The following is a 14,332-nucleotide window of genomic DNA, read 5'->3' on the forward strand; positions in this document are numbered from 1 at the left end:
TCCTTCTAGTACATAGTTCCATGCATAGTTTTTCCAGCACTGCAGCTGAGAGTGGCCCAGTGGCTATTCCTTTCTTTAGCCTTCTGGCAGGAACAAGTTGCTGTGAGTCCAAGGAACAGACTAATATTCTTCAGCTGAGCATTTGAAAGCTGGGTATCCAGACTGAGTTTTCATCTGGACTCTCTCCCTTCGATAGGCAGAGAAAGGCAATTTCCAAGGTGATCCAACACATTCAACAAGAGGGGGGAAAATTTTCTATAAAACTTTCTCTTTTCTGAAAACTTGGGGTTTTTTTTTTTTAGTCTGGAGGTTGCATTTCCTATCAGGATAGCATTAGCAGGATGGATGTTTGTTCTGCTCTGCAGCCAACATCTCCTGGAAATTGTGATGCTCAGTTCCTTCAGTCCCCAAATAAAACCTGTTAGGATAGATCTGTCAGAGCTGAAAGCCAAAGAGGAACAAGGGAAGCTATTTTGTTTACCACATTAGTGGAAATATAAACTCTACATCAGAGTGATAGAACAAAAGGATGTTTAAGATTTTCAGTTCAGGTTTCCCCTGAACTTGCACCACTACATTCATCAGTGCAATCAATATAACAATTTGTATGAACGCATCAGCAACAGCATCACAAAAATACTTGCATGTCAGAGCTCTTTAGCCTTGCCCTCTTCTTATCTCATTGGAGATAACAGCATTTAATTTTTATCACTGTATTTTTATGCTGATACACTTCAACACTGCTTGCAGTTTCAAACACAGACACTAGAGATGATAAATCTGCTGGGCAAGATTTTAGTTTTTCCACAAGATTTGTAATTGTGCAATAAAAGCAATTCCAGGCAATACTGATATGTTAAAGTGCTACTTTAATACAGTGTAAGGATTGGATTTCCTTACTGGGATGCCTGCAAGAAAGGGAATCGATTGTTTGAGGCTGAGAAAATACTAAACAACAAAACATAAAAGACAGAAATAGTAAATCTGATAGGCTATTTTACAGGTCTCTTGAGGTAATTTCATCTCAATGCACAAATGCCTTGACTGTGAAGACACAAGAAGTAGTGGAGTCAAATCAGCAGATCTCCACTCCATGAGGCCACAAATTTCAATCTAAACTATTGGAGAAAAAGTTGCTTTGGGAATAATTTGCTTTTAACAGGAACACTGCGGGCATGCCTGGCACTGATAAAGCAGGAGTGTTAGCCATAGAGGGGTCAAGTCAGGAGAGCAGTGGGGTAAAAAAAGACACTTGGGAGTTTTTATGTGTTGGTCAGCAGGAAATCTGTAGGAGCAGAAGTGCAGGTGAGTAAGAAGTAGTTGCATAATGTTCTCAGTTCCCAATATGCAGCACAAGAATAATTAATCTGTCTATATGTTGGTCTCCCTCTTATTAATGGGAGATAGTTTAGTTTATCCATCCCTCCCCAAGGTGTGAATTTGGACTGTCTGAAGGCCATGAGCTATGTGCACTGGAATGTCTTGGGTGGATTGTTTTTAAAAGCCAAAGCAAATTCAGAAGTAGTCAAGTAAGCTGCTAAGTCTTTGAAAGGAAGCATATGTTCATTTTATGTATTTGGTTTTTTCCCTGAATATATTGAATTTGTGCTTTGTTTTGTATTGCAGCTTACACTGTGGCATATGCTTTACTGATTACAGCAAGCTGAGCCTGCAAAATTCATTACCTAGCAGAGGAAGGATATTTACAGCAAAGGTAAGAAAACTGGAATGAAAAAACAGATATCCAGGTTAGTTTTAAATATGTCTCACTGCAAGATTAAGTTGATTGGAAAGTTCAGAGAATGTATCTGAGCCTACTTATTAGCAAATCCATTTCAAAAGGCTCAAGTGAATTTTAACAGTTCAGTCTTAAAGCTTTTTGTTTGACATCGTAGAGCTGTGCAAATATTGGAGGCACTTAATGCTTATAGGCAGAACTCAGTGAACTGATTCCTTGCCAACTAGATGATCAACAATTCTGCAGTGACAAAGCTTTAACCTGGATATGTGCACCAAACCATGACAGCAGTGTGTTGGTGGTTACTCTTCTGAAGAAAAAATAGTGTGGCCATTTATGTCATCTGTACTTGCATTTGCTGAGCTTTTGAGCCACAGGGAAGTGTTTGGTGCTGAACTCTTTGGTTGTGAAAAGTGGTAGTGTTCTTTGATGTCAAGGGCAGGGAGGAGAAGGATGTCTCTTTGGCAATAGTGAGAGAAGCTAAGCTGATGTCCTTCCAAGACCAGCTCCCTAAAAATTTACAGTGCCTATAGGCCATTCTGGCATAGCTGGAAGTACTGTGAGAGGCTGTACATTGCATTCCCAGGACAGCAGCTACCATGGGCAGCAGCACTGCCAACTGAGCTCTTGGCTCCTTCTTAAACAAAGATGAAAACTTCCCTTTCTAAGCAATGTGAGTCACTTATTAGCATTTCTTTCTCCTGATGAATTTGTACTCAGGGTCTTTTAAAATAAGGCACTACAAGCATTGTGCACTATTTGCCTCCTTCTGGGTCAGCCTAGAAAAATGGGCCTCTAGAAACTGGTACAGTCCTGGGGACAAGGTGTGTTACCAACACTGAGGTGTTACAAGCAACCCCACTGAAACTTTCTGGCAGCATGGTATTTGTTCTTCATCAGAAATAAATACCATTATGCCCACTGACAAACACTTTCTTTTTCCTTTGTCAAGGCTGTGTATGTTGGTGTAATTGAACTTAGGTGAATTAGAAGTAAACCAACTTTCTCAAGTCATCTTTGATTTGATCCAAAACCTGAAGATATGTATCAGTGCTGATAATTAGATACATGGGTACCATACAGCAGTGGAGACCAGGCAATCTGTGCCACTGCAGACATCCCAAGTAGACCACCAGCAGATTATAAAGTTCTGAACCATGTCTTAGGGTTTGAATGACACTCCCAGAATACTGCAGGGCTACGGCAGGCAGGGTAATTAGATAGGAAGAAAAGTATGACCTCTCTGCCTTCTTTGCTGATTGCTGCATGCCCCAAGGGCATTGAGAAGGGGCAAGGTTTCATTAAACAAGTTTTTGGTGCTGCTCCATTGCACCTTTACAGCACTAATTTAGAATTTGCTGTTTCTGGCATTTGGTCACTGAAAGGACCAATGGGATCAACAGAAATAGCATCACTTTAATTAAAAAATAAAACTGGTGCTTGGCAGGAAATGCTAATGACTTGTATTCCCTTCAGCCCAGATTTTAAAAGTATTTAGATGCTTAAAGATACAGGTAGGTACTTGGAAGAATTTTCCAAAGTAGCTGTATGCTCAGCTCCAATTATTTTTAATGAGACTATTGTGCCTCCTTATTTCAAAGATGTCTAATAGGAATATGTGTGAGGGCTAAAGCACTAGAGGGCCTTTACAAATCTGCTACAATGTCACTATTGAAAATGAGACTTCATTATTTAAGCATTACAAGACTGATTTGCCATTAAAACAATCTGCAGACTGTACTGATGCCTTTAACGTTTTGGTGGGCTGATGGCATCCAATGCTGAGTAGCCAAACTGGAAAATGATAGTGTTTTCCAGCTCTTCAGAAGAATAAACAGTTATGGCCTGAAGCCATGCAACTGCAAAATGTGGGGGAGGAGGAAGGGGTACGTGTGTCATAACACATGAGAGTTCTGTGAGTGCTGCAGGGAGCCACAGTACTTTTGTGGTGCTACTTTTGTGCTGCTGTCTGAGGAGAGGTGGAGCTCAGATTGGAAGAATCTCTTTTCAGTGGCCTGAAGGGGACTCTTGGTAACATGTTGCAGCACATGGGGCAGAGACGTGGCCCCAGGGGAACCAGGGTTCTGCCTGATCACAGATACTCTTTGCTGGTCCAACATCACCTCCCTTGGGAGCTGTTTTGAGATCTCCTGGTGCATGAAGCTGCTTGCAAAGAGTCACCTTCATGTGGTAAAAATAGTCAGTGAAACAGGCACCTCATCAGCCAAAGAGGCCAGGAAGGGTCTGGATGTCCCCACAAGCAGGGACTGTGAGAAGCTGGCCTGTGCTCACCCATCCTCATAGTTCATTTTACACTCTCACACACACAGAGATATGCGCACATCCTTTCTTCACCCCTATGTGCTCCCTCGCATATTTACCAGTGTAAATATGAATTTTAATGCTAGAAGAAAGCTGTGCTGATAATGATGCCATTAAATTCTATGGCTTCTCAAAAGCGTGGTGTTTTTTTGAATGATAAATGAAAAGCAGTGATGGAGGTGGGGAGGAAAGGTGGTTAAAAGCAAACTGTGCTGGTAAAATATTAAAGCATGAACCTACCCAGGAAATGTGTGCTTTGATTTGATCCTAATTCTTTTGGAAGAGGAGGATACTGAAAAAGAAAGTACTGATATCCCAAACTTAGACAAACATCAATATGTAATTGAATAAAACCAGAAATTGTTACAAAGATCAGGTTGGCCATGGTAATTAATGAGATCAAAATCATGATGGTGATGATTTCTTTCATTACTGACTTAATTTTGATATGACTCTGAAGCTGCCTGCCGCACTTTGATCTAAAAATAATCTTTTTCCCTAAAATAGTGACTGTAATATTGTATTACTACATTTAATTACTTAGTCATGAGGTTGCCATGGGTGCAAGATGTGCTTGCAAAGGGGTGGCAAGGGCTGTGGTATTGGTGCATTAGCACTGCGTGTGCCGGTATGGAGTTTGGTGAAGATTTGGATCAAATAGCCTTTTAGTTTTAAAAGATGTGTGTTTTCAGACTAGTTGAAAGAATTTGTGCAGGAGTCAGTGAATAGTTTTATCCATAAGCAAAGATAGAAATGACAGCAGAAGAGCTACAGCTCTTTTTAAATAAAAGCATTGCAATACAATGTATCAAAATTGCATTCTTCACAGCCTGCACTACTGTGCCCCTGAAAAACAGAGCAAGACCCTCCTGTCATTAGTGAAAATATTTGATTTTGTATGAAACAAACTATGAGTAATATTAACATATTGTTTACAATTTTCTATCTTGACAAAAGCACAGAAATCATGGTTCTGTGTGCCAGAGTGTGTATGTATGTAACAACTGAATTAAACCAAGTTAATAAAGACCAATGTTTTGAAAAGGAAGATAGCAAGAGTAAAAGCTTATGATGGTCATAGCTGATGCCTTTTGTGTTTTGATTCCTTTTTGACATTTACTTCAGACCAAACCTAGCAATTAGCTAATACTGATTTGCTTTTTTTTCTTTTGTCTATTATCTCAGAGGGACTGTCAATATATCCCTTTGAAATATTTCAGTGCAGAAAATACCTTTTATGCTTTTTCAGCCTGGTTTTTGTTTTCATATAATTGGCATTTACAAAAAATGCAAAACATTTCCATAACAACAGTCCGGTGCATCTCTTTAATTCCAAGCATAAGGACAGATCTCTTTCCATTTCCATAGGAACACTGTAACATATCATTAGTGAAGGGCTGGGGATTTTTGTATATCCATAAGCAGTAGTTGGTAGCTTTCTGTAGAGGTAAAGTCTGAGGCTGTGGGCATTTGGAAGCAAATAGGACATTGGAGCTGAGAAAATCTTCAGGCAATATTGCTTGAAAGGCCTGTGAGATAGAGCAGGTTGTTGATCTGGTAGGTACTGACATTACGGGGAGTCTGGTCTAAATCTTAACAGATATGTGGCAGTTTACAGTTTACAAGGAGAGGCATTTGCATGTTCCCAAGATAGTAGTGTTATTCCCAAAGACAGTAATCTGCTTCTTGGCAAGCTGGAGCAATAAACTCTTTAGCAAGAGATCTATATCCAAAATTGGAGCTAAGCCCATGAACATCTAGCTGTATGCCAAAGAAGGGGGCAGGCAATGACTCCTGAGATGTGAAGAGTTCTGTCTAATGCAGTGCTTTGACTGTCCATAGTACTCATCCAGACAAGATGCAAACCCACCACTCTCCCACTTTGAGAGCAGAAAGATCACTTTCTTTTGCATGGGGGTGAGTTGTCCTTCATGTCCTTTGCTGGTTTTGGGCTTTGATGCAGTTCTTATGGAACTAGGAGGGACTTTATGATGGCAGTCCAGCATTGTAGACGATGATATCTGGCAGTTTTCTTTAGCAAATTATTGAATTTCACCTGAAAAATGTATCCTGGATTCTGCTGGAAGCTAGTTCTACACTTCCAGTTCTCCCATTATTATAAATCTCTCATTTTTTCCAGACTGTTTACTCGTTGCCATTTTGTGTCCTTTTCCTCTAGCTCCAATGACATCTTTTAATTTTAAGGCTCTTATTTCTGGTGAAGAATTAGATGCCTCTTTCCTTTAGTGGGATTATTGAAAGTAATCTTATTCCCTCCCATCTGTATCCCAACAGTCTTCAAATACTCGATATAGAGTGTGATTTTTCTATAAAAAGCACAACCAGTAGTCAATGTAATAAATGACAAGAAAAAAACAGTTGGGCAGCTCAGTAGAAGAAAAGATATATGATGCCATTATGACCTATTTGATTAGTTCTTCAGTTCTTGGCAGAAAGATTTCCAAGTTGGCCAGACTTCTGAGTGGATTCCTCTATTCCAGCCTCTCTCTCCTGTACCCTTCTCCCTTGCACACTGTGTATCATGGACTAAAGCTGCATCTTGCTAGCATCAATTAGGCAGTAAGGGCCCACTTAGATTAATGATTTCTTTTTGGATCAGAGTGAAGTTTTAAATGAACCTCCTGGTTTCCCACACTTCCTGCACCTAATTTTGTACCATGGGGTGGCCCTTAGAACTCATGAGCTGTGTTGTTTCAAGAGGAAATGAAGGTTGAATATGTGCTGAAGTGCAGCACTTCAGCCAAAACGGGCATCCTGGCCAAGAGGCCAGACTAGAAATAGTCTGAAAGTAAAACCAAGCACAGCAGAGTTGGCAAATCAGGTCCTCAGCATCAAATGTTTCACTCTACAGGCCCACCCCCGTGGGTCACATTCCTTGCTATTGCAGATGTGGGGTCAGCTTTCAGCTCATGTTTCCTGGGTCTCTGATGGGTGGTAAATGTAGATCATACCTACATGAAGTTTTCTTTGCCCTTATAATATCTTTTCATCAATCTTTATCACTTTTAATTTGCTACAGGGATTATCCTTCCTTCAGGCAAGCAGATGAAACTGTCAGAGGAGTGCAAACCAGCTATTCCTGCCATGAATGAATGCAGTCTCACAGAAACACATCACTAGTAATCAAGATTAGGATCCAGCAACACATTCACCTCCTTGAAACATTTCTTTGGATGGTATCCCTTGGTAACATACTGACTCATAAATAGCTATTTGAGGATAAAAAAGACAACTGTACTACTAAAACACTGAGGTAGATTAATATTTAAAAGCTTGAGTTAATATGACAGATTTAAACCCTGCATATTGACTTTTCTTCCTTTGCTGCTGGAAGCATAAAGACTTGTCTTTAAGTCTTCCTTATTAACTTAAAAATGCTCTTCTAGCAGAAAGAATAACAAACTGGTTATCTGTGTTTTAGTCAGGTGCATTTACCAGAGCATGGAGTAGGAACAGGTACTTTATGATGGTTTTCCATCTCATTCAAGATGAGCTGTTCTTGTAGTCCCTTCATTTGGTGATATGCAGAACAGGGCTTGCCTGACTGCAGTACTCAGGATCTGGTTCTGCATTAATGTACTCTGACTTGAGAAAAAAGGGCTTCAGAATGGCTGAAGGAATGTTTGCAAGACAGAATACTTGTTAACAGCTGATTAATTAATCTAAGAAAAGCCGTGGCCTGTGGCTCTATCCTGCAAGTTTATCAGTTTGCTTTTCCCCTGCCTGTCTGAAGGATTTGTGATATGGTTTAAATGGAGATTTGAGATCTCTGTGTGTGGGCAGGAGTTGGTATTCCTGTGGCAGCAATGACAGGATTGTTCCTGGTGTTGATACAGCAGTGAAGACAAGCCTGAAGCAAAAACTTTTTATACTTCTCTTAATATAGTTTCATTGTGGAATGACCACCACTACCAATGAAAATGAACCCTAAGTGCGGTACTTTGTTGGCTGTCTGCAAAATTGTACTATCAGTCCTTCTTTCTCTTACTTTATTGAGTTTTTGTACTGGGTTATGAGATGGGAATAAGTGATTATGCAGGATATGAACAAGTAACTTGTATACCTCAGTGTATATCCTTGTTCATATAACTTCTGCTAAAGTAATTTATTCTTGAATGCAGAGAACACAAGAATGGCTCTCTATAAAATATCTTAGCTATGAATATTGCCCAAGGTAACTTCATGTTTAAATTTTAGAATTTTATACAACTCTGTTCTTGGAGTGTGTTGTGTTTGGCACATTAAATCTTTGTGGATTTTATTTCATTGTTAATAACACTTTGAAAAGGAAGAGCAAACACTCTCGCTCTCTTGTCACATTCATTTCAGGGGCTTGTGACTAAGTCTGAGATACATATTTTGAAGAGCTGTCCTCAAAATGAGTTTAAAAAAATTATGAATCAAACATGTAAAATCTGATTGTTAATCCCTGAAAAATTATTTCTTTTCACTTTCTTACCCAAAGCTTAGGGATGGGATTGGTGGCATTTTGCCTTGGGTGAGTGGTTTCATCTTCTGTAAATTAATTATTTGTATCTGTAATTACTTGTAAAATTTGGTGTGAATGTCAATGCACTGAACACCATAGGAAAAGGACTCTTCTTGGATGGCAGACTTCTCCCTGAGTATTGGTTTCTACAACTCATGGACACTCAGAGCCCACAGGATGGGCCCCATAGGAACAGCAGAGCTGACTGGAACTTGCTTTAGGAGCCTCTTGGGGCAAGACAGCATCACTGCTCTCTCACTGCCAAAGGGCAGGCAAAGGAAGAAGGCACTGGTGTGCCTGTTTATCTTAGAAAAGCACCCCCAGCCAGGGAATAACGTGCTCTGACTCCATGATTTCCAAAGGCTGAACAATTGCTTTATTAAGCTATGTTATGTTACACTAATACCATGTATTAAAATTATACTAAAGAGATATTAAAGAAAAACTTGTGACTGTCTCCAACAGTCACAACACAGCTTTGACATAATTGGCCAATCAATCCAAACAACCCTCACCAGTGTCCAATTAAAAAATCTCTCTCAGTAAATAATCTCCATAACACATTCCACATGTGCCAAACAACAGGAGCAGCGAATAGAAATAAGAATTGTTTTCTCTTCTTCTCTGAGCTTCTCATTGCCTTCCCCAGGAAAAATCCTGGGAGAGAGAATTATGTCTCTCTGTATTCAGAGAATGTGAATACCACACCTGTTCCCTCCTCATCCAAGACTGGAGGAGGCCAGGCTGATGGGGGCTTTGCGGGTCTCTGCACTCTTGTTTATTGGCTTTGAGGTTGGACAAAGAAGAAAAAGGGATGTAGGAAAAGAAATTTTTCTCCAGTCACATTCGCCTGATCCTTATTCAGTTGGGAATGGTTTTGCAGAGACTGCAGTGAAGGGAGAAGGACCTTGAGGGGAAACTATACAGGGAACTTGGTCTTTTCAGCCTGGAGGAGACTGAGGGGAGACCTCATAGCAGTCAGCGGCTTCCTCATGAGGGGAAGTAGAGGGGCAGGCACTGATCTCTTCACTGTCAGGACCAGTGATAGGACTTGATGGAATGGCCTAAAAACAGGGGACTTTTAGGTTAGACAACAGGAAAAGGTTTTTGACCCAGAGGGTGTTGGGCACTGGCACAGGTTCCCCAGGGAAGTGGTCATAGTACCAAGCCTGAAAGAGTTAAAGAAGCATTTGGACAACACTCTCAGGCATGTGGTGTGATGTTTTGGCACATGGGCTGTTCTGTGGTGGGCCAGAAGCTGGATATTGATGATCCTCACTGGTCCCTTGCAGCTCAGAATATTTTGCAATTCTGTGATTGCATGGAATTGTTAAAACAGAGACTGTTATTCTTTCCGTAGGATACTAGTTCTGGTTTAAGCTAACTTTCTTTCTTTTATGGTTTTTGTGCATTATCAATTTGGAGACATCTCTTTCGTGGAATGTTTCTCCTCTTTCCATTAAAAACTCTTTTCTGGCTACTATAATCCTCCTGGCTGGCAGTTCAGAGGAGAGCTTATGTTTTCACCTTCTGAACAAGCTGACAGATATATTCTTTGGAGTTACTGATAGGAACAACCTAAGAAAAACAAGAGGGGAGGGGTGATGGTGGAAAAGAAAGCCAAGGGACACATTGAAGATGGTGTCTCCCAATAATTCCGAGCTGTCCATTGAGCACTCTGTGCTCAGGCTATAGACTCAGCATGGGAAAAGTCCCCTTGTTTCTTTCACTGTTGCTTTGATACTCAGATGTTTAGAAATGTCTTCTCAAGACTTCTTCAATAATTTTTTCCCTAAAAGCATGCACTAATTACAGCAGCAGAATTGTGAAGAACATTGGCTAAATATAAATTATAGAAGGGAATTAAATACAGCTCCCAGCTGAGCTTAGATTCCCAAAAAGTCTTTTAATGTGTTCATCTGTTTCACCACTTACCGTACTTGATAATTTTATCCTAAGCTATATCTCTTCTTGGAGTTCATCCTACTGCAGTCTGTGTAGATATCTTCGCTTTGTCACAAAACTCACGTGCAGCTCTCTGAGAGACACCCTGCCTTTTATTCCAAATAAATACAGATTTACAACTTTTACTGAGCCATCTTCTTAGAAACATTACTTGGTGTCCCTGCCTGAGTCTCACCAAATCCTGGAATTGCACATGGCAACCCTCATGTCATGTTAGTAGAAAAAAGGTTAGGCATCCATTAAAAAAAAATCACTGAATTAATGATTCTGCCACCCAGATGTTAACTTTGCTTGTGTCCCCTATGTGTCACTATTGTTAAGTTCTCAGATGAAAATCAAGATTTTTGAACTTGGTGATGGGTGCTTTCTAAATTCAGTGTATTGAATTTAGGATGATAATTGAAAAGGAATTAATTCTTAATGTTTGGCAGCGCTTCTTGGACAGTTAGACTGTTTCCAGGTTGCTCAGGCTGAACAGGGGAAATAGAAGTATCCAGTTTTCTACAGGTTTCTCAGACTGGCATTCAAATTTCATTTGTGGGAAGCTTTCCTCTCTCCCTTGTCCTTATACAGTGGCTTCTGAGATGTGAACGAGACATTTTATTTTCTTCATTTTTTTAGATATTTATTTTCAGCTGGATGATATTTGATTTGGCTCACTGCCCTGAATTTTACTCATCATGTTTTCCTTTGCATTTTCAATGCTTTGTAAATAAATTTGTTCATTTATTCTTAATGGAGCTCTTTTAAGAAAGCTGATCACATGCCGCACTAAAGGACACCTGTCCCTGCTGTGCAAGTAATCTTGCAAAGATGTATTAGCAAATGCATTTGTAGCAGTGGTCCTCATGGAGGGCTGAGAGGGAACAGAAGTCATCTGTATGAAGCATCTGGAGCAAATCCCTGAGCCCAGTCTGGGACATCAGCCCACACCACATGTTGGGGACAGGATTAGCAGATTCCATGGCCAGGCAGTTCAGGGCTGTGTGGAGCTGAAGACTGGCAGTGCTACACATTTGGACATGGGGTAAAATGGGGTCCTGGGCCATAGGCAGAGGTAGGAGTGTCTCCAGGAGAGGTCAGGATGGGACAAAACGAGCTGTTCATACCCTCAGGACCCTGCCTGCAGCTCTAATGTTATCAAGAGTTACAGAGCCATCAGTAGTTTGGGATTTATAGATGTTTGTAGATAATATACTGACAGCAAATGAGGTTGAAATTTGCTAAAGAAGTTGGCCAGAAGTTGATCCCTTGATCAAATTAATGCATTTCAGGATGATAACACATGGTAATCTCTCCTTAGAGACTGTTCTTGGCAGGGGATAGATGCATGTAGCTCTAGTTTCTCTGTGTGTGTGTGACAGGATGGGATGAAATAATAGTGGTGAGCTGCTTATATGTGGTTATATTTGTATTCCCTTGCTTAAATGAGTAAGCCCTTCTGCTTTGAGTTTGGCACATTGGTGGTATTAAAAGTGCCTTATAACGCTGCCTTTCTGAGTCTTTCTTGTAAGGCTTCTTAGGCTATATGTCTTGTGCCCAGCTGTTGCTTTTTGCGGTACACTTCTGAGCTGCTGCAGTGGTTCACCCCAGAAACAGCTCTTATAGAAATGTCCCTGCTGTGGTGTTACACCCACCAGAATGTACATTCATCCCTCTGAGCCTTGTGGTACAAAAGGTAGCACAGCACAAGCCAAATGGGTGCTCAGAGATGTCCGTAAGGGACTTGGCTGACTTGAATACACAAAGTTTTCTCAGCATTTGAAGGTTTCAGGCTGATCTTAAGCACTGCATGTCCATATTTTTTGCAGCTGGGACCAGAAGATGAGCAGGCTTGTGCATCTCCAACTTCACTGTGTGTTATGATTCTTTCTAGCCAAACAGATTGAGGGATGTTAGTTATTTCTGGCTTATTGCTTTGTGTTTATTCCTTTTCCAGGTGTGCAAGGAGAATTGCTGAAACTTCAGAAGTGTCTGCTTCATGTTACATCCAGCAGAAAGGCCACATTTCTGGCAAGTGGGTAAATACATACAGTACTTTTAGTCCTGTTTTGCTGCCTTAATAGGCACAGATTCGTTTGAAGAAAAACCTAAACATTTTGAGGCATAGCTGAATTCCAGCCCTGAGATTTCTGAAAGTTCAGAGCAATGAAGCTAAGCAGTGGAAGGAAATGCTTGAGAAGCGAGACATCTGGGTTGACCTGGGCTGTGCACCTGCATCAGTGAGTACAATGCAATAGTAGTGGTGGATCTGCAGAGCAAAAGAGCTGACACTGCAGACTCAGCAGGAAAGATACACATTTCAGGGGGATATGCTCTGGATTAGTCTCATCCCGAAGGATCCACCTCTGTCAGTGACTGGAGCGCCCTACGGGCAGTTGTGGAAAGCTTCTTACAGGTAAGTTTTATTTGAAAGACATCTGGTTTGTATTCTACAGGACTGCTCAGCCATGTGAACCAAAATGTGGTAAAAGGGAAAAATTGGGAGGTTCACTTCAAAAGGGCACTCTTGATCTGAACTAAAAGGCTAACACAGATGGACCTGTAATCTTTCCCTCTCTGTCATGATTTCTAGTCAATAGTCAAGGAAACTGCTGCACAAATCTGAGGTCTCCCTTTTATTTCTTCTCACAGTGCTGGCAAAGGCACTGTTTTTTCCAAGCTAAATGTCCAGTTATGGCTCAAGTACTTTATTTAATTGGTGATAAAACCTACTGTGGGTATTGGGGTTTTTAGAAAGGCCAATTTGCTGCAATCTAACGGCTCACACAGGCTGTTTGCTTGAAAGCCAAATTACTGGTTTTATTCAAGTATCATTAAGGGCAAGTGAAAACTGAAGGAATTTCTTAAGATACGGGGAGTAGAGAATCTTCATTAAATGAAATTTGCCAGAGGAAGAAAATTCTGGTTTATGTTTTCTGTGGCACTGTTTCTGCAATGAAATTTCCAAGGGGATTCTTATGGAAGTGTAATCCAGAAGCAAACAGATCAGCTTTAATTGTGTTTTCCTGTGGGGAAGAAGCACAAGCTCAAACACCCACCAGTGTTTCTTGACTGAAGCTTTCATCTGTTTTACATCATGGGGTTTTTTTACCAACTGAAGGTGAAAAGATTTCAAAAAGTCTTTCAAACATGTAAGAGCTGAGGGAGGTGAATGGGGTGCAAGGATGAATTAATGTTTATGTCCTGAACTTGCTGTAGTTTTGTGCATGATTACAGAAGGTTATTCTTTGTGTGCCATGGTCTGAGTGGTGGGAGGAAGCTGAAGCCACTGATCAAACTTCAGAATGTAAAATTGTTTCCCTTCTGTAAGTTCAGCAGGGTTTTGCTAATGATCCCTGAAAACCAGGATCTCATGGTGAATATTTAGACGGTTCAGCTGTGGTATGGTGGCTTGAAAAAGGTGAAGTCAGCTGGGAAAAAATAAAGAGGAATTGTGATAAGTAATCCAATTTCAGGGGTAGCTTTTCAATAAAGACAGGGAAGGAGCTTGGATCATGTGACAAAACTCTTCAAGATATTATCAGGACAAATGTGCAAACAGTCTTTCCTCTGGGAAGACGAAGTCATACTGGGACATGGGACAGTCACAGACAGGGTCATGAGTGGAATAAGGAGCCTGATACCAACGTAGAGGACATAAATGGCATTTTTTTCTTAAACAATGCCATAAAAAAACATTGTTTCTTTAGCCAAACAAAATAAAAACATGGTGGAACATTAGCATGTCTATAATCACGAATGTTAAGTTCCCAACAAGAAGGACAAATCTGAGAGAAGTGACAACAGAGGCAGGT

At 40.6% G+C, this 14,332-nt stretch overlaps 1 protein-coding gene across 1 annotated transcript in view; it reads left to right on the plus strand.

Moving 5' to 3' along the window:
• The window catches only part of NPSR1 (neuropeptide S receptor 1), a 120,190-nt gene that overhangs the window by 12,871 nt on the left and 92,987 nt on the right, over positions 1–14,332 (plus strand). The window contains exons 5-6 of the mRNA XM_054641751.2: positions 1,627–1,714; positions 12,475–12,933. The gene's annotated coding sequence lies outside the window, so the exon portion shown is untranslated. The remainder of the gene's footprint in view (positions 1–1,626; positions 1,715–12,474; positions 12,934–14,332) is intronic.

The sequence above is a fragment of the Agelaius phoeniceus genome, chromosome 1 (assembly GCF_051311805.1).
Source record: "Agelaius phoeniceus isolate bAgePho1 chromosome 1, bAgePho1.hap1, whole genome shotgun sequence".
Lineage (NCBI taxonomy): Eukaryota > Metazoa > Chordata > Aves > Passeriformes > Icteridae > Agelaius > Agelaius phoeniceus.